The sequence below is a fragment of the Panthera leo genome, chromosome C2 (genome assembly GCF_018350215.1).
Source record: "Panthera leo isolate Ple1 chromosome C2, P.leo_Ple1_pat1.1, whole genome shotgun sequence".
Classification (NCBI taxonomy): Eukaryota; Metazoa; Chordata; class Mammalia; order Carnivora; family Felidae; genus Panthera; species Panthera leo.
This window is the reverse complement of record NC_056687.1, coordinates 60671373-60699214: the sequence shown is the minus strand read 5'-3', so window position 1 is coordinate 60699214 and position 27842 is coordinate 60671373. Positions and strand designations below refer to the sequence as shown.

General features: G+C 36.2%; 1 protein-coding gene across 4 annotated transcripts in view; it reads left to right on the top strand.

Moving 5' to 3' along the window:
• The window catches only part of ZBTB20 (zinc finger and BTB domain containing 20), a 764386-nt gene that overhangs the window by 450930 nt on the left and 285614 nt on the right, over positions 1-27842 (top strand). Inside the window, exon 11 of one of the 4 annotated variants that reach the window (XM_042954827.1) lies at positions 23492-23606. The exons of the other annotated variants lie outside the window; for them this stretch is intronic. The gene's annotated coding sequence lies outside the window, so the exon portion shown is untranslated. The remainder of the gene's footprint in view (positions 1-23491; positions 23607-27842) is intronic. 4 annotated transcript variants of the gene reach the window in all.

The window sequence follows — 27842 nt, the reverse complement described above, 5'->3', positions numbered from 1 at the left end:
TCAAGAGTTTTCATTCCTAAACAGAAGAAAGATGAAAGTTTTTTTTTAATTTTTTAACGTTTATTTATTATTGAGAGACAGAGCATGAGCAGAAGAGGGGCAGAGAGAGAGGGAGACACAGAATATGAAGCAGGCTCTTGAGCTGTCAGCTTGGAGCCGGACTCAGGGCTCAGACTGACAAACCGCGAGATCGTGAGCTGAGTCTAAGTCGATGCTTAACCACCTGAGTCACCCAGGTGCCCCGAAAGATGAAAGGTTTAAAGTCAACAACACAGGTTTCCACCTTAATAAAGTAATATATATGTATATATATGATTACATTAAATGCCAAGTACTAGAAAAAAAGGAAATAAATAACAAAGTAAAAAATTCAAGAAATAGAAAACAAAGATTTACAAAAGCAAACTTTTTACTCTTTGAAAGATAAATAACATTGATAAACCTCTAGCAAAAATGATCAAGAAGAAAAGATACAAACTACCAATACCAGTAATGAAAGGGTGGATATCATTACATATCTCACATATATTGAAAGGATAGATAACAAGGGAATATTATGAAAACATATACTAATAATTTCAGCAACTTTGATGAAATAGGTAATAAGTTCCTTGAAACATGTTGCCAAAACTGACACAAGAAACAGAAAATCTGAATAACCCTGTATTTATTAAAGCAATTGAATTTGTTATCAAAAACACTCCTGAAAAGACAACCCCGGGCCCAGATTGTTTCAGTGAAAAATTCTATAAAAAATTAAAGGATGAAATAATATTAATCCCAACACAAATTCTTTCAGGAAATATAGTGGGAGAATACACTTCCTGAATTTTTTTATGAGGCCAGGATAATCCTATTAGCAAAACCTGAAAAAGATATTATTAGAAAATTACATGCCAGTATTCCTCATTGATCTGGGCACAATAATCTTTTAAAAACATTAGCAAGTAAATGAAGCAATATGCAAAATGCGTAATAACTCATAACCAACTGGAGTTTATCTCAGGAATTCAAGTTTAGTTCAACATTTGAAAACAAATGTAAATTTACCATATTACTAGAATAGAAAGAAAAATATATTTTTTGAAAGAGCATTTGAAATGATTTAATAGGCATTAATAATAAAAACTGTCAGAAAACTAGAAAATATAGGAACTTCCTCAATCTGATGAAGAGCTTCTGTGAAAACCTACAATTAATATCATACTTAATGATGTAAGACTGAATGAATGCTTTCCATTTAAGATCTGGTAAAAGGCAAGGTTATCAATTTTTATTATTTCTGTTCCACATTGTACTGAAGACCCTAGCCAGAGTAATAAAGCAAGAAAAATAAAGGTATAAGGATAAGAAAGGAAATAAAACTGTCTTTACTCACATATACCATGATTGTTCACATTAGAAATCTTACAACTACTGGAGTTAGTGCATTTAGCAAGGTCACAGGATTATTATACAAAAATTAATTATGTTTTTATGTAGTGGCAAATAATCTGAATATGGATTTTTAAAGCAAAAATATATAAATTACTTAGGAATAAGTTTCACAAAGGAATATAAGGCTTCTACTCTCAAAACTAAAAAGGCCCTAGAAAAACAACCACTGTTCGTGGTTGAGCACTCAGGTTGTTAAAGTGTCATTTCTCTCTAAGTTGATCTATAGAGTTCATACAATCTGAGGTCAAGATATCTCAACGGTTTTTTTTTCTAACTTTTGGAAAAACTGTCAAGTTGATTTTAAAATTCACGTGGAATTGCAAATTACCTAGAAACCCAAGAACAAAGTTAAGGCACTCACACTATGTAATTTCAAGGCTTTCTATAAATACGTAATAATAAAGACAGATTATATCAACCTACCTACCCCCAGGGGAAAAAACACACACACACAAATAGGTCATTGTAACAGAATAGAGAGTCCAGGTATCAACTCTAAATATGTAGTCAATTGATATCAACAAAGGTGACAACATAATGTAATTGGGAGAAGGAAAATCTTTTCAAAAATTGGTGCTTAAACAACTGGATAAATATATGGGAAAAAAATTAAACTGTGGCCTCTGTCTCACACTACACACTAAAATTAATTTGATATGTATTAAACCTGCAAGAACTAAGATTGTAATCCTTCTAGAGTGATACATAGGGGACAAAAATCTCATGACACTGGGGTAGATAAAAATTGTTTAGAGGACACAGAAAGCCCTAAACATAAAAGAAAAAAATAATGTCAGATCTTATCCAAATTAAAAATTTCTGGTTATCAAAAAAAAAAAAAAAAAAACACTTAAGAAAATGAAAAGCAAGCAGCAAACTGGGTGAAAATATTTGCAAAATATATCAACAGACTCATGTCTAGAATATGTAAGCAATGCCTAAACATCAATAACAGATAGACAAAATTTAAAAATGGGCAAATGACCTAAATTGGCACTTCACAATGGAAGATCTAAGAATGGCCAATAAACTCTTTAAAAGGTACTCAGTATCATTAATCTTCAGGAAAAGTCACATCAAAACCACAGCAAGATTATGGTTCATGCTTACTAGGATGACTCAAATAAAAAAGGCTGACACATTAAAGTGTTGGCAAGAATGTAGAATACTTGGCATTCTTATTACATCTGCTAGTGGGGAATGTTCCAATTTGGAAAACTGGGTCAACAAACTTATAAAGTTTAACGCATATACCTACCATAGGATTTGGCAATTGCATTCCTGGGTATTTAACAAAAATAAATGAAAACTGTGCCCTCAAAAAGACTTGCACAAGAATGTTTATAGTAAGTTTATTCATAATTGTCTAAAAATGGAAACACCCACATGTAGAAAATGGATATACAAATTGTGCTGTATTCATAGAATAGAATACTAATAAGCAAGCAAAATAAAACAAAATAGACTATAATACAGACAACAATGTGGATGAATTTCAGAAATGTGTTGTGCAAAAGAAGTCAGGACCCCAAAAAACTACAACATTGTATGATTTTATTTATATGAAGGCAAAACTAATCTGTGGTGATAAAAATCAGGATATTGATTGTTTATAGAGATGGGAATTGACACGAAGTGGGCACAAAGGAACTTTCTATATGTCTGTTAGGGTGGTGATTATACAGGCATATATTTTTATCAAAATTCTGTATTGTGCACTTTAAAATCTGTGAATCTTGCTTCATATAAATTTTACCTCATTTAAAAAAAAATCAATGCTTGACCTTAATCAACTCTCTCCTGAAATATTTCACCTATTTTGCTAACAGTTTCCCTGGACTCTGTTCTAATTGACCTGTAAAGCTATATGAAAACTTTTATTTTCTGCCTACTGCCATGATTTTAAGAGATGTGGGTAGAACATAAATTGTCAAGATGTGGAAACTCAGGGACTATTCAGGGTTAAGGAGAGAGGTATCTTAGTAACAACCCCCTAGACTTGGCTTTAGACAGGCAAGTTTTCACTGCTCATGTTCAGGGTTTGTTTTTTTTTTTTTTCTTTTGCAAATGATATTGTTTTGTAAATGTGCTTCATTCATTTCTTGAGTAAGAGGAATAAAATCCTTCACATTTACTTTTTGTTTGATTACATATTGCAAAGTTAATAGCAAACTCTAGCTTAAACACTTCAAAGAATATCAGGGTTTTCAAATTTTTCCTTCTTTCTCCAATCCAACCATTAGCTTTGTTTATTCCTTGGTTTACTCTATACTTTAAAATAGTCATAGTCAAAGAAAAGAATAATTGAATATTCAAAGCTGACAATAAACAAGATTTCAGGGTTTGTTTTTTTTTTTCTGAATGTAGGCTTACCACTTCCCTGTGTTTATCTGTGAAGCTGGTATCCAGGCGGTATCGTTATAATTGAGAATTCTACTTTACCTAAAACACTTTTTTGTTTTCAGCTTATATAGGTTTCATCAGGTCTTATCTGATTTTATTCTTCTCCAACCACCCCCAACAAATCTGTGAATGTCTTTAACAAACATTGTCCAATTCTGGGTTGTAATGCAGTCTTTCTTTTGTAGTGAATATTTATTAAAGCACTTAGTACCTGAATTATGAAATGTAGACAAGAGCACATTAACCTGGCTGAGTTATTTCCTTTCTTGTGTTTTTTTTAACACATATTCTAGTCCAGTCTATCAACGCCAGATGGCAACTACATTTTGATACACTGCATATTTACCAAGTCATGTGGTATGCTTTTGAACTATTTTTTTTACCCTTTCCATCAAATGAGCTGACTCATCCCTCATTCATTTATTCCTGCTTTTAACAAGTTGCATTTTTAGAAACTTGACCTCAGCTCTATCAAAATGATAAATGATGTTTTAAAATGACACATCAGAAGTTCTGAAACCTGACTGTATCTTATGTCCTATGACTATCTTCTATTATTGTTTAATTTTTAAGTGTTAATCATGTACCATTTTCTCTCATATATTTTAATGAAACTTTACTACAACTGCTTTACTATGTTAGCCCAGAGGAATGTGGTGGGAGTATATCCGTACTTAGCTTTAGGATATTCAGGGAATTAAAGCAGTTATGGTTGAAATAACTTAAAATGATCATGAAAATAACAACTGAGCAACTGATATTTATGTCCAAGTCCTAAATAAAGAGATCTGTATTTTGGGTCTAATGAAAGATGCAGCTTATTAGAAATAGGCAATAGGCTTAATAACAGTAATGGTAGTAAGAAAAAGAAGAAAAACTAAAAAGACATCAGGTAGCTATCATGCTTTCTTCTTGTTTTCTTGGTTTCATAGAAATATGTAGTTGTAGGCACACTCTCAGAATATTTCTGTAAATAAATGTTGCTATTCCTTAATCTAGGAATATGAAAAAAATCACAGAAGAGAGTTTTGATGGTTAGAAGTACATGACATTGAAAAATGTAGGTGGAGGCCAATGCATATTACAATAATTTTTCCTGGCCTATTGATCTGTGAAGAATATTTTCAGTTATTATTTAGGTTTTTATGGCTATTTGTCAATGATTTTTAGGAATAGTAGAGAATATTGTCTATCTTAAGAAGTTAACCATCAGTGCTTATATATGAGTGGCAGTTTTCTTTGTGAATAATTTTTTTTCAAAATTATTATAGTTCTTTTTCTTTTTAAAAGCAGATGTTAGGGATATTTGGAGAGATTCAAACAGAGAAATATGAAAAGATCTATTCAGTGTTACCAAAAATCTCCCATGATAGTCTTATCCATTATATTTTCTGTGTTATATAATTAAAATTACTTCTATCTTCTGTGTGTGTGTGTGACACATTTTGTATGGTGCCTAGTCTGGAGTAGGTTCTCAAAAGCATTGATTGATTTATTAATTTATTAATGCATGTACAACTCTCAGCTAAGTGCCTGATACATGGTGTGTATTCAGTTATTCATCATTGTCATATTAATATTGTTGTTGTTATTACTACTTTCAAAAGAAAATCTTCAACTGGACGTTAGAAGTTATCTCATTTAGCTTATCTTTTTATAAAGGATTTGAGAAATATAAAATCTACCTAGTATAAATTTACTTTTATTTATTTATGTTTTACCTAGTGTTAATTTAAAGTTAAATAAATTTGAGTTATTCTCTAGAGGCAGAAAAGAAAGGGACATTCTAGAGGCAAAAGACCACCCACAGTACCTTCATTAAGGTTTGGATTAAAATTAGTTTTTTTATGTGTATATAGAACCTGAGATCAAATACATTTTATCCCCGTGACACATCTGGAATTTCTGTCTCTGTAGACTTTGTCAGCTTATTCACCTATATGACCCTCTAAAAGAGGAAGTCCATCCTGATGAACTAAACCCATGAGTCACAAAGCAGGGGTTTGAGTACATTGTGCACTCTTACAGATTTTGTATATCTACAGCATTGTTAGTGGTTTCTTTAGAAAAGAATCTCATGGAATTGCACATTCTCTTATTAAATGAACTCAGAAGATTTTCTACTAACCCTTTCACTTTTTTAACCCTTCACTTTTAATAGTCTTTTTCTGTATAATCCACTTGTCAAGAACTGGAAATTCTGGAGTCTATTTATCTTCTTTATTTTATAAATTCCACTTGGATGTTGCTAACTTCCTGCAGACTCTTGTGATTGAATGGTAACATTTTGTATTCAGTCAGCAAGAGGGTTACTTGCAAAAGCATTGTGGTGAACACACACACACATGCACACACACACACACATGCACACACTCACACATACACACACACACCAAGTTTTCCATAAAATTTATATTGTTTTCCTTACCCTGAAGTAAAGTAGCAATGAAAGAATATCATATTTTCTTTGATTCCTCTGCCAGATTAAATTATGGGATAATTAAGTTCTTATTATTATTTGGGGATATAGGAGATAGATGAGTATAAGTTAAATTTTTAAACTATGAGACACTTCAAATGTAATAATGATTATTTTATTTAGTAACATATTGGTCAACTGCTTAAAGTTGTAGTATTTTTAAATCTTTACGTATTTAATTTCTGAGCCTGCTAGTTAGTCAAAAGAGTAGGAGCTGGAATAAGTCATGATATTTGCTTTATTCTTATTTTAGGAGGCGCTGCTTTCTACATCTGCATTGCTTGAGCTTGTTGCCTTTGGGTTGAAACTTCATGATAATCCCCTGACAGTGTCAATGATCTTTGCCTATTATATTTATGAACTCTGAAATAGATTGGGACAAATTGCAGTTAAGCTAAAGTGTTTGGTTTTTCTAACTTCTTTCTATATTTCAAATGGAATTTTGTTCCTCTATTAAGCTGTTATTCTAATGGATTCTTGTGTACAACTTATCAAATGCTATCTTTTAGGGAGCAGCCTTTCAGTCCTGTGTAATGTAAGATTATTATTGCATGTAGCACAAGTCAGTAAAGTAGTCAACAGTACACTTTTATGAATGACACTTTCTAAATTTAAGACATTACCATTCTGTTCTATCAGTGCTTAAAAGACTGGATATGGTGAGTTTTCCTATAACAAGAAAAGATGAACATGTCTCTTCATTTATCTACTGCTACTTAGCTCATTAGACCTTTGAAAATATTAACTGAAAATATATATAAAATCCTTAGCAAAATGTGGTATACAATAAGCATTCAATAGGTAGTTCCTATTATTATTATACATAATATGTTTATAGTTCTTAATGATATTAAAATACTAATAATAATGTGATTAGTACAATATCTGGTACATAATAAGTAACAAATATTAATTATGTTAATTAATAGGTTCCTTGGTAAATTTCTTATTAACTGGGGTGCTAGGACAATAATGGAAGGAATGTCATAACAAATCCAATAGTGCAGGTAAAACAACCAATTGAAACATAGCACGAAATTTAATTAAAATTTACGCTTAAAGTACTTCTTTTTATTCTTCTGATAGACAACTATATCAAAGTATAAGTAGAGAATATGGTCTATAATGTGAGAACACTGAATACTATATGTTTGTGAAAAATCTCTGGAAGATTAACCTTAGAGATAATCTAGTATTGTCTTCTGTTTCTTGGTTCTGACCTTTAGTTTTTTTCAGATGATAGAAGTTAGAGATTAATCTTTTTTTCTTCCACTTCTAAACATTGTATCAATTAGCAAATGAAGAGATGTCAACAAATGATTGTTAGTGTGAGTGCTCTCAGGATTAAGTATCTTTCCTTTCTTTCACATAAATGTCTTGTTTACTAGCTCCTGACTCCAAATTCAGTTTAGAGAGACACTAGAGAAGTACTGAGTGCTTACTGAGTACCTGCATGGGCTTTGGAACACAGATTCCATAGGTAATCATCATTTTAGAGGTGACTAAACTGAAGTTTAAACAGGTTGGCTAACCTGCTCAAGGTGACACTGATAATAAGTAGTAGAGTTAAGCTTCAAAGTCTTGGCTGTCTGATCCTAAACCCATGCTTTGCCTATCACATTGCTTTTTTCACTCAACCTAAGTAAATTGCCAAAAGCCTTTTCCAGAAGTTAAACCTCCCTTTAGGCTTTTGAGACTTCCCAGGCGCTATCTATGGCTTATTATTGTTAGGTCTTTTATCTTCAAGTCACCAAAGGAAGAGCTGTGGAGTTGAAAGGAAGAAGAAAAGGAAGGGTGTGTGTGTGTGTGTGTGTGTGTGTGTGTGTGTGTGTGTGTGTGTGTTTGGAGGGGAGAGAATGATGAACATTCCTCTCTGGATTTCTCTCCATGATAAAACTCTTAGCTTTGTTCCCATGAGGAAAAATGTAGAAGTCCTCCCTTCCTGGGAAGTCGTGTAAAACTACCTTGACTAGGTTCTTTTCAATCAGTGATTAACTAGCAACTCTAGCCCAGAATTCTAAATCCTTTCTTTTCCTTTCCAAAGGTAACTCTTAAGCCTTCCACTCTACTTAATCTTCCTCTTATACTGAGGTTATTTATCTTGCAACATTTTGGAGATTCCTCTAAGAATACTCTCAGCAACTGACTTCCATAGGAACTTCCTGGGTAAACTTAAGGGGATCTAATCCCTTAAAACTAAATAAAATAGAGCATTTAAATGGAAATTTAATAGCAAATTAGACTGGCATTATTACAGGAGGATGAATGAAACTTTTTTTTTTTTTACATTTACAGCATTAAGTCAACAAACTCTCCCTTGTACAGTAGACTGGAAGAAAGAGATTATTCTATTTTTTGCCTTAGTGTACACTATAGCTTTACCACATTCTATCAGTTCAACCTCCAAAGCAAATCTTAAACCTGGTCTGTCTTTCCCATTGCCATTGCCTATTGCCTTGTGTCTTGCCTATTTGCAAACATTCCTAGTGGAGTGTTCATTAGGAAGAAGTTTTTTTTCATCACAAGGAAGTAGACTCTTCCTTCACCAAATACAAACTCTAGTATGAGGGAGAAAAAGATACTTCTTTAACTCTTTTTAAACCAGGGCTTCTACTTATTTTCATTCCCATATGAAATTTTTTCAAATTTCTTCCATCTACCACAAGGCTACTGAGAGAGGGCATCATGGCAAGGGCTGGCTCAGGTAGCCTCCTTTTTGGCCCATACCTCCTATCATCCTCCCATTGAGCTGCTTTTCAAATAGTCCTTCTTTCTTGTGTAGAGGTTTGGGTTTTTTTTAACTGAGAAATTTAAGAAAAATGTATTCTTTTTAAATTTTTTTAGTAAAGGTCTTTAGGGAAATGACTACAGAAAAAAAAAGGTGACTCTCCTGTATCAGTACTTCTCATCACCTTCAGTACTTCTACTAAATCCTCTACTTTTTTTTTTTTTTTTTTTACTTGCTCCATGCTTTGGACTTTATGCCATAGTTGAGGGCTCTATTCCATCAATATTTCTTTTCCTTCTGTTCCTTAAACCTTCACCATTTGTTTAGTGAAGAATCGAGAATGAAATATTTCTTGCTTTATAGATAGTTTTCACACACATTCTTTGTAATTGTATCAAGTCAGAGAAAAGTGTTTGTGTCTCTTTGGTAAAGCCAAATGGCTAAATAGATCTTGATTTAATGGATAGAGTTAATTTGGCTACTCCATAACAAAAATCTACTTGTACTAGAAGTCGATTTAGCTTAAGGAAACATATTAAATCTCCATGAATCAACATCCATTCATAAGGCACTGGTGGGAGGTAGGGGGTGGGGGTTGGGGGAGGGGAGGGATGCAAGAGTATTAATAATAATTTTAAAATAAAGTAACTTTTACATTCAACAATACTATCCATTGTAAACTGATGTCAGTGAGAAAGATATCAGAAAATAGTTGGCTGACACAAATATAGTTGAAACATGTCTGTAATTAACAAATGAGGCTAGTATCTGGATAGTGCTGTCAAGACAGTGGAATATGCACTTTGATTGGAAAGAAGCTAAGAGGTAAGACTGAAAGACCCTTCTGTTTGGATATATAATTAATTCGATTTGTCAGTAATACTTCAAATTGTATGCATAAAGATTTGAGGTAGACATTAAGTAATCATGTTTAGGAATTCTTTGAAATTGTGTATGTGTGCAAGAACAGTTGGTAGTAAAGAAAATTTCTGTACACAAATATTATTTACATAAAAATATATGAATTCTTTCTTTACTATTTATTTATTTTTGAGAGAGAGACAGGGTGAGAGTGGGAGAGGGGCAGAGAAAGGGAGACACAGAATTTGAAGCAGTTTCCAGGATCTGAGCCGCACCCCTCTTGTGGGCCTTTCACTCACCACTATGAGATCATGACCTGAGCTGAAGTCAGACACTTAACCGACTAAGCCATCCAGGTTCCCCAATGAATTCTTAAACAAAAGAAAGATAATCTTTGGTGTTCACTCACCAATGTAGTCTCTTGCAATGAGTCCTTCAAAACATTAGCATTTTATTTTTATATAGGCAACTCTTACTGTATTTTCATAGATCTTTGAGCTTAACAAACATCTGTAGAGTACATCATTTGTGTGTGTGTATAATAAACTGTATTATATTTAAAATGAATATGTATACATTACTAAAATATGCTATTACCCATAAGGAAAGAATTGTTTAAGATATTTAAAGCTTATTTATTTATTTATTTTGAGATGGGGGAGGGCAGAAAACAAGGGAGAGAAAGAGAATTTTAAGCAGGCTCCGCACTGTCAACTCAGAGCCTGATGCAGGGCTTGAACCCCACAAACCATGAGATCATGACCTGAGATCTCAGACGCTTAACCGACTGAGCCACCCAGGTGCCCCAGGAGATAATTTTTTAACTTCTAAATTAATTTTCTGCTTTTTTTAATGTCTAGAGCTAGTGAATTTATTGAAATTCTATCCTAGATATGTTTTATCCTACTCACTTACAACTGCATATTTCTGTGATATAAAGTCTATTAGTCTTATTTTTCTGTCTTACTACCTTGGCAACATCAATAATTAGACACGAAATGAATGAGCTGCAGTGACACGCAACAACATGGATAAACCTTAACAATATTAAGTGAAAATAATTAAATCTCAAAACATTATATACAGCATAATAACATTTTATAAAGTTAAAAGCAACCAAAATATGTACATATTAGATACATAATATATATGCATACGTGAATATACACAAACATAAATTTAAGCATACCTATAGACATGATAAACTATATGAAAAGGAACTCAGATAAATAATAAACATGAGAATCAGGATAATGGTTATCTTAGGTGTGAGAGACAAGAAGATAAGATGGGGTAAACTATATGGATAGATGTAGGTTATTATAAAATTCCTAGCTCTTCCTTTATGGACTTGGTTGGTGTTTATTAACTTATTAAAAAAATAGCTAACTATATGAATTAAAGTAGGCCAAGTATGGACCAATAATGAGTATGCCTCATGCACCAAGGATTATGATTAATCCAATTCTGTGCACCTCAGGCGTAGGGATGGGGGGAAGCCATAATCACTGTATTAGTTATCTATTGCTACAAAAAAAAAATCTCAAAATCTAGAGACTTCAAGCAATAAGCATGTATTATCTTTCAGGGATCTCTCATGCTCAAGAATTCAAGAACAGCTTACAGAAGTGGTCTGGTTTCAATTCTTTCATGATGTTGAGGTCAAGATGTCAGCAGGGGTTGCAGTCATCTGAAGGCTTGACTGGCACTGGAGGATCCACTTCCAAGTTGGCTCACTTACATGGCTCATAAGTCAGTGTTGCCTGTTGGTCTTACTTCCTTGCCACATGAAGTAAGTGACCTTGCCACAAGTAAGCAAGGTCTTACTTCCTTGCCTTTCTGTAGGGCTGCTTGAGTGTCTTCATGATATAGGGGTTGGCTTCTCCAGAAGCCAAGATCAAAAAGACTAAGAAGAAGCAGTAATGACTTTTCTGACCTAGCATCGTGAGTCACTCTCACCACATTGTATTGGTCACACAGACCACCCTGCTACAATGTGTAGGGAGGACTATACAAAGGAGTGAATACCAGGAGACAGGGGTCATGGGGGGGGGGGGGGTCATCTTGGAAGCTGGTTACCACACAAACCAAGCTGACTTACCTTGAACATCTAGCTTTTTTATCTTCTGCAACTCTTAAATTCCAAACATTTCTCCCTATTCTGTTCTTGGTGGCATTGGAGAATTTGTTCTCTCCAGAGTTGGAACAATAAGAAAGAACTTTCTGCTTTGATATAATAATACCAACTAGCATTCTAATTTCAGTCTTTCCATTTAATGTTTTAATAAACAATATACTAGCTTTCTTCTGCATGTGCTTTCAATTGTATTGAGCTGTATTATTTTTCTTCTTTTCCAATTCTAGAATTTCTCATTTTTAACCTTCTAGGTTACATCCTTCTAAATATCCTTGGAATTTTTAATCATTTTGTTATTATCATGGATGTCCCCCAAAACTATAGATTTGTTAATTTGCCTAATTAAAAGTTTTCCTATTGCTTGTTTCACAATATTTATCCTTGGGGTTTTTCCTGCATTCAACAAGTATTTATAGAGAACCCAGCATGTGCCAAAACTGTAGAGTCTCACTGTCAAGCAGAATTGAGAGGTATGGGAGTCAAAGTATGTAGGGAATGGAGGAAGAGTGTTATAAGGGAAGGTAAAGACAAAATATAAAGTACAAAATCAAATTAAATAGTTGGAAGGATTCTCAATTGTTCAACAATACTGTTCCATTTGAAAGAACTGTAATTCAACTATACCAATTCAATAGTTGACTGTCACACTTAAAGGTCAACTGAGAATCATGTAATAAAACTCCAAGTTCAGGCTTGGTGCAATTTTAATACCTCTGGGACTTTGCACTCTACATGGGTGAGATACGTTAAAATGGGGGTTCACTGATTTGAGGAAACATAAAACTGTGTATTTATGTTTAATAATAAGACAAACCTGTCTAGTACTTTATAAGTAACTGAAATTAGCCACACAAACAATCCCTTTCCCACTGTTGCTTCACTGCTTTTCAAAACGCATTCAGGTGAATAAACCACAGAGGGATCAATTGAACAATGTGCAACATATTTGTTGTCCCCCTGTGTCCTATAATACTTCCCAGCCCATGTCTATGAAGAAAGGGATTTTCATTAGAGGGTTTCTTTTTTTCCTTATTGAAATTCATTCCATTAACAATAGAAAAGGAAGAAAATTATTTAGAACAAGAAGTCATCAGCACAACAAAAAAGCACATGGAACAACTAAGAAAATTCTGCAGCCTCAAAAGAGGAACTCATGAAGGAATAAGCATGTTCCAACCATATGTTTTTATGTAATAGTTTATAAATGTATCCAACCACATGAAAACTAAAAATAGCGATTTGGGCGGGAAAGATGACCCCTTTTCTTAATAGTGAAGATTTTAGCATGTTTATTTTTCATATAAATGGAGAGATGACAGATGATATTATAAGATGTCATAAAATATTTTTCCTTGAATTTTTGTTTAGCTAAAACTTGTAACTTAAGTCAATTGAAGTCAGATTCAAATTTTGCAACCTTTTGATACCAGATCAAGTAGCACTTACTAAAACAGATATAGAAATAATATATCTTACATTTTCTAAAGTTGCTCACAGTGTTCTAGATTACATACCATAATCTCCAAAGAAGTGAATGACTAGTGACACAATGAAAAAGGACTGGCCCACATTCACTTATTTTTAGAATTCACTTATCAGTTGAGCTTCAGAGCTGGTAGGTTGAACCAGAACAGTCTTAGAATCCAAGGTTGCCAAGTTTTAGAGATAGTGAGAATTAGCTAGAAAGGTTTCCAGGAAACACTAAACTCAATTAAGTTGCTATGGCTAAATACTTAAAGTTTGAAGTTTAAAGTTTGAATATTTAAACTTAAGTTGGCAGATTTCCAGACCTGTTCTGATCTCAGTCAGACAATGGCAATCAAGAAAAAGGCTTCTTTGGGGGCACCTGAGTAGCTCAGTCAGTTAAGCGTCCAACTTCAGCTCAGGTCATGATCTCACCCTTTGTTGTTGTTGTTGTTGTTTTTTGTTGGTTTTTTTTGTTTGTTTGTTTTTTACTTTTTTTTACTTTTTTTAATGTTTATTTATTTATGAGACAGAGACAGAGCATAAACGGGGGAGGGTCAGAGAGAGAGGGAGACACAGAATCCGAAACAGGCTCCAGGCTCTGAGCTGTCAGCACAGAGCCCTACCCAGGGCTCGAACTCACAAACCGTGAGATCATGACCTGAGCTGAAGTTGGACGCTTAACTGAGTGAGCCACCCAGGCGCCCCTTTGATCTCACCCTTTGTGAGTTTGAGCCCCATATTGGGCTCTGTGCTGACAGCTCAGAGCCTGGAACCTGCTTGGATTCTGTGTCTCCCTCTCTCTCTACCCCACCCCCACCCCAGTCGCGCTATGTGTGTCTGTCTCTTTCAAAAATAAATAAACATTAAAAAAATTAAAAAAAGAAAAGAAAAATGCGCCTTTTATGGTACTCCAGCTACTGCCACTCTCCTAGATGAAAACTACAAAATAATTGGTGTGCCCTGTTGCTCACAAATGAAATCCTTACACTACTGCCTCCAGTCCTTCTCCACCAAAAATTCCCTTTTTCCACTCTGAGCTATTTGTTCATTCCTGGATTGCCAATATCAGTTAAGTGTTGATCATATCCTAGAACATCAACGTAATTAACAATAAGGTGTGAAGGAGGTTTACAGGTTCACGAGGCAGATTTGCATTTTAAAAGAGGGGCTTGTTAAACACAAATGAACTTCTAATAGATGGAATGTGTGAGAGAGATTTTCTCTCCACGGGGTGGGGGAAGATATCTAAAGCTCTTTTTCAGCCCAGGGATATCAAGTAGTTTTGGCATTCTGTTGCTCTCCGAAGTCTCTTGCCATTCACTCCTCTTTGGGTCCTCCCATCTTTGCAACCAGAGTATATTTAAAATTGAGGACCATTGGTTACAGGGTTAACTGACAGAACCTTGTACAAACCGAAAGATCTCTTGAGGCCTTAAATTAGATACAAGAGCCCTAATCTCAGAGAAGTCAATCTAAACAGACAAAAATGCCATATATTACAGGACTAGCTCTCCTTTTAGCGTAATTATTGGGATGTCTAATTATTGGGATGAAGGATAATTTATAAGAACTCTTCTTACAATTACTAAAAGTTCTAAAGAAATGTCTTTTTTAAATATTTTAATATTTTTGAGAGAGAGAGGGGGGAGGGGCAAAGAGTGGGGGAGGGGCAAGAGTGGGGGAGGGGCAGAGAGACAGGGAGGCACAGAATCGAAGTACTGATGACAGTTCCATCAGTACTGAGCCTGAAGTGGGGCTCCAGCTCAGGAACTGGAGATCATGACCTGAGCCAAAGTCAGATGTTTAACCGACTAAGCCACCCAGGTGTCCCTAAAGAAATGTCTTTGAAACAATGGCAAGGTGGGGGGAAATCAGAGAGTCATATTTTTATTATTTATTTATTTATTTTGAGGGAGGTTTGGTGGGGGCATAGAGAGAGGTGGAGAGAATCCCAAGCAGACTCCATGCTGTCAGCGCAGAGCCCAAGCTGGGGCTCCCTATGCAGGAACCGTGAAATCATGACCTGTGCTGAAATCAAGAGTTGACACAACCAACTGAGCCACCTAGGTGCCCCGGTCAGAGATTTTTTTTTTTTTTTTTTTTTTTTTTTTAAATAAAAGCATTTGAGGGTTGTGTGTGTGGCTCAAAGAGTTAAGCCTCGGGCTCTTGGTTTCCACTCAGATCTCAACGGTTCATGAGATCAAGCCTGGCAGACTCTGGGCTGACTGATTGGGATTCTCTACCCCTTCCCTGCTAGGCTGGCTGTGTCTCTCTCAAAATAGATAAACATTTTAAAATAAATAAAATAAAATAAAATAAAATAAAATAAAATAAAATAAAATAAAATTTGATTACATTCATATAGATGAAAAACTAAAAACACTTCTCACATAATTTTTGATGTCAGGTGGTTTAAAAGAATTAAGTCTGAACACCCAGATGTTTTTTCTGGGCCAGAGAATTTAGAATTTCAGAGAAGAGGGGAGCCTCAGTGGCTCAGTCCGTTGAGCATCCAGCTACTGATTTCGGCTCAAGTCATGATCCCAGGGTAATGAGACCTCGTCATGCTGAGCCCAGATTCTCTCACTCTCTCTCTCTCTCTCTCTTCCCCTCTCCCCTGCTCATAATCTCTCTTTCTCAATCTCTAAAATAAAAAAAAAATTAAAAATTAAAAAAAAAAAGAATTTCAGAGAAAAAAGAGCAGAACAGGAAGAAAGAGGAGTGTATCTATAGGATCCAGGAATGTCTGAAAAATGTGACCAGTAAAAAGAAAATCTCCTGTTCCATGAACTAACCTTTCTACTCCAGCCCCTCTTATTGCCATGTTCCCCTTTTCTTTTGAGGAAAGATTATCTATATCATAAACTCATGAAACCACTAATAAAACTTTTGACCAGAGTTATGTACTTTAAAGTTCAGCCTTTCATTCTCTGGCTTTAGTGCGTAAGGTCCTTAGTCTTTCCTCCTTTGATCTTTGGGCCATTGATGTCCATGCACAGGTGTCACCCAAAATGTGATGAAACTGTGTCAGAGAAGAGCCCCCACACATGTGGCTCAATCTTAGCTACTGTTGGAGCAGTTTTTCTTCAGCATACAAATGTCCTAGAAGTTGCAAAGGGATAAGCTGTCTTTATTATAAAAATAAATAATAACTATGTTGAAATTATGTTACCTTTTTACAATATACATTGCTCTTTCACTTATGGCTTCTAAAATGTCCTTAAAGGCAGTTTAAGAGGGGTTAATAATAATGATGTTCTCAGAGATTATTTGAATTTTCCAATTGAAGCAAATAGTTGAATTAGGATTCAAATGCAAGATGCAAAGTATTTCATTTCAGATCTTGTGCTTTTTTCATTATAACAAATTTTAAGGGGAAATGAGCCTTCTTGTTTGAAATAGGGCTAACAAAAAAACCAATACTGCCTAAAATTAGGAATCCTAAATAATTCATAGAAATATGATATTCCAAAATTACTCTCATCTTAAAATAAACTTTGAGATGGCAAAATCTCTACGGTTGAATCATTGGGATTAAAGTAATAAGCTTTTAGTTTATTCCTCTCTTTACAGAAGTTGACCAATAGTGATTATTTTAATTTGCTCTAAAGAGAATGATTTTCACTGCAAATGGTGTTATAAATAACTTTTTTAAAGCTCATATGTAGGATAGCCCTATAATTTATCATCCAAACTGGTCCACTTTTGAGAGTATAAGTGACCACTGTTAATAATTGTGCTTGGACAGTTGGAATTAGATGGGAAGATATGGTTACCCAATATACAAGACATAATCCTGAGTCTAAAAGTGATGCATTTTGAATGAAAAAAGACCAGCCGAATGAACAGCCAGGTATCCCACATGTAACTTGCCTTGATTTCCAGCTACCATGAAGTTGGTTCAGTCTCCCGCTCTGCCCAAGAGGTGATGGAATGTTACATCCATTTAAGACCTAGTCAGAAGGAAGAAGGTCACCTGTTGAAATTCAAAGCCTAACGTTTTTAATACCACTTGGTAGTTGGGGGCTCCCATCTAAGCTTTGCCTATGCACAACCCAGACTCAGACCAAAAGACATGTTCTATGCAGTATTACTCTGTAAACTTCAGTCACTTTTATAGGGATCTAAGTGACAAACATTAAGCCAACATTTGAAATGTTAAAAGGGAAAAATCTGTTCAGCAGTTAAATTTTTTTACAGCCGATCAAAATAATATCGTGTAACGGAAGGGTCTTAAGTTAGTAATTAATAAAAAAAACCATAGGGCTAAAAAATAGATTTTTATACACCAAAGCTAAATATGATAGCATAGGATTGTGTTTAATCTTAGAACATCCTCATATCAAGCACAAAAATAAATTTTATTTTGAAAAAAGATACTATTTATGAAAATATATTGCTATGCATCATCAATGTTCAGTCTTGCATTTTTGCCTATAAAATGCTGTATTGAGGGGGTGCCTGGGTGGCTCAGTCGGTTAACTGTCTGACTTCGGCTCAGGTCTCATGGTTCGTGAGTTTGAGCCCTGCATTGGGCTCTGTGATAACAGCTCAGAGCCTGGAGCCTGCTTCACTTTCTGTCTCCCTCTCTCTCTGCCCTTCCCCCGCTCATGCTCTGTCTCTCTGTCTCTCAAAAATGAATAAACGTTAAAATTTTTTTAAATGCTGTATTGCATGGTGACCCTCTAAGAGCGGTATAGCCAACAGAGTAACACTACCAGAAAATGATAAATCTAGATAGAGAGTTTGACAGTCGTTGCTAACTGTTGCTGAATTAGTTGGAAATTCTTCAGATGAGATTAATTTTCTCCACCTAGCTTAAGAAGTTTTTTCCCAGTGGGGTACGTAGGTGGCTCAGTCGATTAAGCATCCAACTTTGGCTAGGTCATGATCTCATGGTTCATGAGATGACACCTCAGAGCCTGGAGCCTGCTTGGGATTCTGTGTCTCCCTCTGTCTGCCCCTCTCCTGCTTATGCTCTCTCTTTTTCTCTCTCAAAAGAATAAAAATAAACATTAAAAATTTTTTTTAAATATTCAAAACAAAAAAGTGTTTTCCCTGTCAGTATAAAGTTCAAATCAATTTCATTCAGTTCCTAACAAAAAAAAAAAAAAAAAAAACAGTCAGGTTTTTTTTTTTTTTCAACTTAACTTTTTATTTGAGGGAGAAAGTTTCCCTTCTGGACAGGTTGCAGCCTGGAAGTGGGAAAAATGTGGTGGGGAGGGGAACTAATGAAACTTTGTTGTGGAATCCTTCACAAAGGAATACAAGATGTGTTCCATAATGCAGCCCTTTGTTTGTGGAGCCTCTGACAGAATCCTGCAGTTTGAGTTCAAGCTGAAAGTGGCCACCAAAGTCATCACTAACTCCAGGCAGCTCTGAGTCCTTTTCCCCACCTCCTGCTATGATTACTCTGGCTTCTGATTAAATCACACCTTATATTAAAGGTCACTAACCTAAAACGACCCAAAGCTACTTCTTTCTCTCAACAGTTCCCCATTACCTGTAATATTTGGAAGCCTTGAAAATAGCTTCTGTCCCAGCTTCTGTAGTTTTTCTCCAAAAGCAAATGCTATATATAATAGTTTCCTCAAGCATGGGTTAAACCTCAGGTGAAAGATTTTGGAAACTAATTAGCATGCTAAGAACTTGAGCATTTGGATGAGTCAGTCCTGCTACCTAAGGGACAGAGAAAGTGTCTCCTTAAAAGTGATATTTAACAATGCTGGTTCCTCACTTAGTTTTAATACAGCCGGAACTGCATTGCATTGTTTTCTTTGTATTTAATAGAAATCTTGTTTATATGATCTCTTCTTTAAAATATTCATCCCTTTGGGGCTTATTCTAATGTCTTATTTCTTACTTAAAAAATATTTCTACTAATTTTCGAAAACTTTAGAAAGATTCTTTCATTATAGGTTGTAACTGAACTGGGTTGTAACAAATTCTTCTCATAGAACTTCTTATTTTAGACTCATTTTTTTTTCTTTTTTGACCTTGTTTAATTCTCTTTTCATGTCTTAGTACAATTTTCCCCTTTCCTGCTTTCAGAATGAGAATTTCATTACGTATGTTGAATGTCTAGTATACATAGTCAAGATAGGAAGCAAATGAGTATTTATTAAATGCCAAGAATGTAACCAGTGTTTGCCATCTCGTTAGGAAGAATAGTTTGGATAATTCAAATTATGAAAGTTTTTTCTTGATTAGAAAGTGTACAGTAGCAGAAATCCTGACTTGAGTGGCTTAAACAATAAGGGTTTGTGTTTTTCACAGAACAGGAAGTCCAGAGGTAGGGAATTGCTGGTGTGTGATAAAGCCAGGGCCAACATCTCTGGGGTTCTCTTTGCCTTTTGTTTGTGTCTGTTGCTTTAGGATCACAAAATAGCTGCTACAGCTCCAAGCATCATGTCTATGTTGAAAGAGGGAGGAAGGGAGCATCAGGTGTTGTCTGGAAGGGTTGGATCAGTATATCATACACCTGAAACTAACATTACACTATATGTTTACTAACTAGAATTTAAATAAAAACTTAGAAAAGGAGAAAAAAAAAGAGGGAGGAAGGGAGATGCCGAAGGATCACCTTTTACCTCTCCCTTTATCAGAAGAGAAAAAGCTTTCTCAGCAGATTTGCCATATGGAACTTACTGACTAGAACTGGGTCCCAAAGCCGCCGTTGGTTGCTAGGGAGGCAAGGAAATCAGGAAACAGATTTGTCATAATTGGCTTGGAAATATCACAAGTCATCATCCAGGACTGAGCACATTACCATTCTGAACAAAATAGGGGTCTGTAGCTAGGAGGAATTGGGGGAATGGGTATTGGGGGGGCATTCGTGTCAACTCTTATTCGTGTTCACCGGAACCAAAGGGAAGTTAATGTGTACCACAAAAACTAGAAAATGGTGTATGTGGAGGTAGAACATAAGCTGGACTACGAGTAACTAAAACAATGAGATCAATAAAAGAATAACGATAGGACCCTCCGACAAGAGAAGAACAAAAGCTGAGAGCAGGAACACATATGCTGTATATGAGAAGTAGTCACCGCATTGTGAATTCCTTAATTATTTGAAGGCAGGAAGTAAGCCTTATTTCTTTTTATTTTCCTAGTGTCTCACACACAGTAGATGATTATTGAATCACAGTAAATGAACGCATAATATTTCAACCCAGAAGTCCAGACATGACTTCACAAATTATGGAGATAATAGAAGAGAAAATGTAAAATTTAGGACTCCCTTGACAATACCAGGATAAAGAGAAAAACTAACATAGTCTGGCTCTACCCCAGAATACTTGTTGGGATGGATTGGGACCTAGGATGCCTAAGCAAGGTAGAGCAAGAAGTGGAGGCTGAAATACCAAGGTAATAATTTGAACTTGACCTGTGAAAGCCCAGTTGTGTTTCCAGAATCCAGTTTTGGTGATACACAAACAGTAGTGTCCAACAGGCCCTCCAAGCCCTGGAAGCACCACTCCCGCAGCACTCCTTTGCTCCTTTTGCTCCAAGTTCTGTTCTCTGTGACCAGGGATTTCCAGTGTGCTAGGAGCTTCTGAAAAATGAAAAGTCGCTCATTGGAGATTTCCTCGATTACTATTCTACAACAATTGAAATTTTTATATTTATTCAGGGTCTGTTGTATGCCAGTCACCCTGCTACAGCTTTTAGGAGGTTATTGAAATAACTCTGACTACAAGTTGCTTACATTCTAATTAATAATTTAAATGTTTTGATTGATTTAAGATAAAAGAAAAAAATTAATACTCTTCAAAAAAAAAAAAAAAAAAAGAAATCAAATCAGTCAGAAGGATAGTTTGACTGACTTTTGTTGTTATGGTACTAATTTAACCGGACAATTCTTGACTCAGCCAAGAGTCAAACCAACTTGTTTCTGCAAATACTGTATAAGCAACTTCCACCAAAGGGAAATTGCCTTTCTCACTATAAGGCCTGCTTATTTTTTTTATTTAACAAAGGATAAAGTCTCTTGTCCTATTTTATTTCCCAAAACCTAGAATTTAAATTTGGTTTGCAGGTCTACTACATGGCTTAATAGTCGACTGAAATAATAGATAAAAGTAATCTCATCTTTAAATTGCACCACCATGAATCCCATATAATTTCAAAGATTTAACATTACTTTTTATATGTATGACCTCGATTTTACCTGAGAAGTACACCAATGGATTGGGGGATAGGCACAGTGTTTTAAAAAGGCAACTTTAGGGGTGCCTGGGTGGCTCAGTCGGTTAGGCTTGCAGCTCTTGGTTTTGACTCAGGTCATGATCTCATGGTTTGTGAGTTCAAGTCCCTCATCAGTCTCCATGCTGAGAGCACAGAGCCTACTTGGGATTCTCTCTCCTTCTCTCTCTGCCCCTCCCCTGCTCACTCTCACTGTCTCTCTCTCAAAATAAATAAACTTTAAAAACTCTTTAAAAATAAATAAAATAGGCAACTTTAGTAAGTTGGCATTTTTAGCACACTTATGGTCTATAGCCATTTAATGAAATTTACTTGTTACTTTAGACTTCAGCCTCCCTGGTTAGATTAGAATACTTTGGATTTATTTGATCTGACGAGTGCTTCTTATTTGACAAAAGAACATCTATTTTGTTTTAATTGATTGAGGGATATATTTTCAGTGGCAGATCTTTAACAACTCCTCCAAAGACTTGTAACATTGCTAATATTGCACTTGGATAAGTTATTAATTTATCTGGGCATTGGTTTTATCACCTGCCAAATGAGTTAACTGGACTTACATGGTCTCTAGCTACTTTCAGCTCTAAAATTGTATGATCTCATTTTTCAGTTCAATTCAAGAAATATTAGTAGAATACTTACATAATGCAAATCAATATGGTGAAATCTGGATGGATACAGAGATGAATAATATGATCTTTTTATATAAGTAGCTTGTAATTTGATGCATTCGAGGTTGAGATGTCTATTTCCCAACACATCCTCACTCCTTGTATTTGGGATGTTATTTATGAATGAGGGTATATAATTTATTCCCAAAGGGGTACAAATTCATTCATCACTGTTTCTGATATCTGGATTTGAAGAACCCAAAAGAGGGTCTGAATTATCAGTTTAATAAAATTGTGTATTTGCATCCTACCGTCACTGCAGAGAACTTAGAGCATTTCAGAACTATTATCTCATCAACCCTAAAGAAGCCCAATGCATGTAGAAAAAGATAAATGTAATTATTCCCATTTTCCTGATTAGAAACTGGACCCTAGATTTCCTGGAGTTCTATGATGAGCCAGTGAGTGAGAACACGTGGAAATCTAGGAGCTGTCATCCAGAATTAAACAGCCAACTTTCCTTGGGTGTGACAGTTTCTTTTAGCAAGTTCTGTAGGGCCCAACAGACTTCTTCCACACTGGATCCTTCCTTATTCCATGTTCAAACAGCACTTTAGCCATTGATGATTTCAGTTGTATCAATGGGGGTGGGGGTGGGGGCTGGGTGGGAAGGGTATAGGGGAAGAATGGCATGTGTACAGCAACAGATGTGATAAGTACTGTGAGATAATGTTTCAGTGTTGGGCATGCATTAAAATTAGAAGAGAAGCTGGGGACTTCTTCATCGATCTAATCCATACGCATTTGAGTGTAGAGAACCAGCAGCTGTAAAGAAAGCTGCACTTATGCTAGGTGAGAACATCATTCTAAACAAGCCACCCTGAAAACTCTGCCTCCATTATTAGTATCACTAGGATTTTCCTAGCCTGCTTTCCAGAGGAGTCAGGAACATAAGAAATGTCTTTTTTTTTTTTTTTTTTTTCTTTTACAAATCTTGCAAGCAGCTCCTTGGAAACAGGTGATTATATTTCCCTCTTTACCTAAATTTTCCTAGGTAGTAAAAAAGTCATATCCGTGTTTCGCCTCATGGTTTCCTTAGTCAAAAAATTTGCATCTAAGGGCCTAGGAAAATGTTTGGCCTTCACAATTGAATGTTTAAACAGGTGCATGCTGCACTGGGCTGGCTGAGGAAAGGTAGTCGCCTCCTTCTGGAAACCCTGACGTTAAGAGAATGATTCTTGTGCCGGCTTTCACAAGTGTTTGTGAAGGAAAGTTCAGGTAATTCTTAAATCTCATTACCTGGTTACTAACCAACTGGCCTCCCTCCCATTCTGTGTTCTCATGAAGAAATTGATTTAATAGATTCAAGATATTATTAAATACATTCTGCATTAATATTATATGTCCTCTTTGAATCCAAGTGGCAATACAATAGAATTTCATTTTATAAATAACACCTTTCAAGCTAACACCACAGGGCACAGTACAAAAGAATCAAAATAGAACACAAATGCTGTAATCAAATGCAGACCCCAGGAAGGCTGATTAAAAAGGCATGTTGCTAGTAAGAGCAGCCGACAGGGTAAGTATAGTGGGTCAGAGCAGAAAAGCCTGCTGAACAGAAGGGCAAACTAAAATAAAAGGGACTCGCCCGCCTGATTCACGTGGACGTACGGCTCTCCTTTGTCATCATCTCCCTTTGGACTCAGAAATTGCAAGGGAGAGATGTGTGTGTGTGTGTGTGTGTGTGTGTGTGTGTGTGTGGGTGTTTGCTGGGGAGGTGGGGATCAAATGTGTATAGGGTCATGAGGTTTAACCTCAATCCTCACACACAACACAAACGAAAGAACATCCTAGATACGCCTGCCTGCCTCCAACGACTGCGAGACGGCCCAACAAGGCTTGCTTGGCTCGATGATACCACTGGTTTTCAGAAAACACAACTGTGAAGAAGCAAGTAGGTCCTTCCCATAACAGTGAGGGCATTACAACTTGTGGCAAGGCCTGGGTAGAAACGGGTAAATGAGTGAGACGTGTGCTTTGTGGTCTTTGTCGATACGAGGCGATAGTCTGTGCTCCATAGTCCCTCTCCCCACAGAACTGCTTACTGTGCCTTCAGCCTCTCACCACAACAACCTTTCCTAATGTCAGAGGTTTGTGTTTTAAAACCCTACCTCTAATTAGAGAATAAAAAGTACAGCCCCCCCCCCCTTTTTAATGTTTATTTAGTTTTGAGAGACAGAGAGAGAGAGAGAGAGAGACAGAGAGAGAGAGAGAGATGGAATCGGCGGGGGAGGTGCAGAGAGAAAGGGAGACACAGATCCGAAGCAGGCTCCAGGCTCTGAGCTGCCAGCACAGAGCCTGACATGGGGCTTAAGCACATGAACCAAGAGATCGTGACCTGAGAAGTCAGATGCTCAACCAACTGAGCCACCCAGGCCTGCCAGATTCAAGCCTCCTTTTAAAGGAATTGAGGAATTAGGCAAAACAGGGGCAGTATTTCGGCAAGATAGCTCCCTATTCATATGCAAAACCAATTCTAAGAGTGATCACTGTGTACCTTGAAGAATGCACCACATGGGTCATTTCCTGATGCTTCTCTATTTGATATTGAGGATATGACAATATAGGACAGGAACCATAGGAAAAATTTCCTGCTAAATAGATGATACATTTTCCTGAAAACTAGCAACCTATACTTAACAGTCTCCCCAAAAAATGAGTCAACAGCAAATATGAGTTCTCGAGTCAATAAAAAGAAAAGGAGAAAAAAAAGTAAAAATGATAATTAAGATAATTTTTACCTGTCTCGAAGCTGTGGGTTCTTTGTAATGGCTCTCTGATTACCCACTTAGTTAAGATTCTGGACTGGGATTACTGATGCATAAATTTAGGTCAATAGTTTAGTATTTATGTACATCTTTTTCTTTTTTTTTTTTTTTTTTAATTTTTTAATTTTGTTTTATTTTTGAGACAGAGAGAGACAGAGCATGAGCAGGGTAGGGTCAGAGAGAGAGGGAGACACAGAATGTGAAGCAGGCTCCAGGCTCTGAGCTGTCAGCACAGAGCCCCACGCGGGGTTCGAACTCACGAACTGGGAGATCATGACCTGAGCCGCAGTCGGACGCCCAACTGATTGAGCCACCCAGGCACCCCTGTACATCTTTTTCTTGATCTGTAAGTTATAAACAAGTAAAACATACATGGGCATCACTTGAGGGAAAATATTATACAAATACTAGTATTTCTACTCTTATTTAATAGAATGTTATTTTCCTTAATTCTGACAGTATTTATTTAGCCGTACAGAGCTAATATATTAGTGAAGGTGAACAGAACATTGGATTGTAATCAGCAAAGTTAACTATTTTTATAAAATATGTGAGCAAATAATGATAACTGGGCCAGTTATCAATGCATTGCCTCTCAAATCCAAATTTACCCTTCCTTACGTTCCCTAGGAAGATGTATCTGAGTTCTTTAAATATGTTTCTTTTCCCAGCTGGTGGGAGTCAGCAGGGGGTTTGGAGAGAAGTTTCAGGAGGACGTGGTTTTCCTTCCTGGTTCCTGGGTATTCCTTTAGCAGATTCCAGCAGTATACATGGTTTCTCCAGGGCCCGGCCCCTGCAGCACACACAACTGCCTTGGGGTCCAGCAGCTGAAGAACATGTAGCCTCTCCAGGGCCCACCGACCCGTAGCTTCCCTCCAGCACCCACCACACACGCCTGCCCACACATGCACACGCACACGCACACGCACACACACTGGGTGGTTCGTGTAGCAGAGTGCCTCAGGTGAGACACCACCCTGCTCCCCAGAGTGCAGATGTCCGGCAAGTTCTGCCGGTACAGCTCCCCAGCAGTTTCTCTGCCAACCATTCATAAATATCCATGCCTGGTCCACCAAAATCTGGGACCCTCTCCTGGGTTTCGGGAGACTCTTCCTTGGGCACCGTGTCCCAGCCCTAGAAGTAATGATTGCTCCTTATATTTGCTATTCTTATATAATTTAGAATTCTCTTTACTTCTTACTAGCTACTCCCTCATTACTGCAATCCGCTGTTATAGTTAATAATTCTTTATATTAAACTTTTCCTGTTCAAATTGCTATGTGGTTTCTCTCTCCTAATGGACCTGGAATAATACATACCCAAAGAATATTAGAATAATCTGTATTCTTTGGGAGTATGGGAAAGTAAATATGATAAGCCATCTCTTTATGGAATGGATTAGCGTTGGTATTGTACAAGGCACCTTCTCTAGGCCTGGCTATTAGATGAATAAAAACTTTGAGAATCTGATGCTACATTGAAAGGTGACATAATGATATGATGTTATATACTATTTTTAAGTATATGTCATGTTAAGGATCAACTTTAAAATATTTTACTTGATTTCACTGAGAATTTTTTAAATGTGAACTATATAATAAAGCAAACAACAGAAGTCTGGACTCAAAAATGATTTGTTGTCCTTGAAAAGATGTTGCAAAATAACACTGTAATGTGAATTGGTAGATTATTAATACTAGGGTAATAATGACACCCATCCTTTACTGGGAACTCGGAAAGTCCTTAGCACTTTTTTTTAATTTATTGAATCCTCATAGCAATATAGGTGGATATTATTATTATCTCTGTTTTACCAGTGGGAAAACAGGGGCTTGGGAAGGTTAAGGAACTGGCCTAACATGATATGTGTGGTAAGTTTCAGAGACAGAACTTGAACCTAGATATCCCTATGAGCCCTGGTTCTTAGCCACTGTACTCTGCTTCCAGAACACTACCACTGAAGCAGATAGCAAGTTACCTGGGAGAATAAACACAAAAATTTGTTTTTGTTGTTTTCATCAAATATCCAGAAAAAAACAAAAACAAAAACTCTGAAGTATCCCTAGAATGTATACCACACCCTGAGATATTTCCGAGACAAGCAATCTCTTACTTTGACCCAACAAGATATGGACAAACTGGATGAATACTGGTCATCAAATCCTCAGAACCAAAGTGTTAACAGTGTATCAAAAACCTAGCAGCCTTTATTCCGAGCTGAACTGAAGGCAGATGAAATATTAACAGCAGTCCTAGCAGCACAAAATGAAATATGAGATCCTGTATCAGAAATTATTAGTAACCTGTTAAAAGAAATGCTGAAAAATGGCAGTTACCAAATTAAAACTGGGAAACAGAGCCCAAATGGGAAATTTCGAAAAGTTTGGAGGAAAATAAATGACAGATTGTCCTCTTGGCTCTTATTACTATGCCATCCTAAATCCTACTTGGCAATACATAGTGGAGGTGAAATAAGAAGTGCATCACTGCCAGTGCTGGTCCTCAAATTTGTAGTCCCAAGTGTCTGTGATGATGTCTGAGATTGATTGGAAAAGTAGTAGGAATTTGGTAGCATTTAGCTTTATCGAAATTGAAGAGTCTGGAGACTCTTATTATGAAAGGCTTCCTCTCATTTGTGAATTGGCCCCTTTGCTCCACTTTTGGATGGCTTGCTTCCTCCATG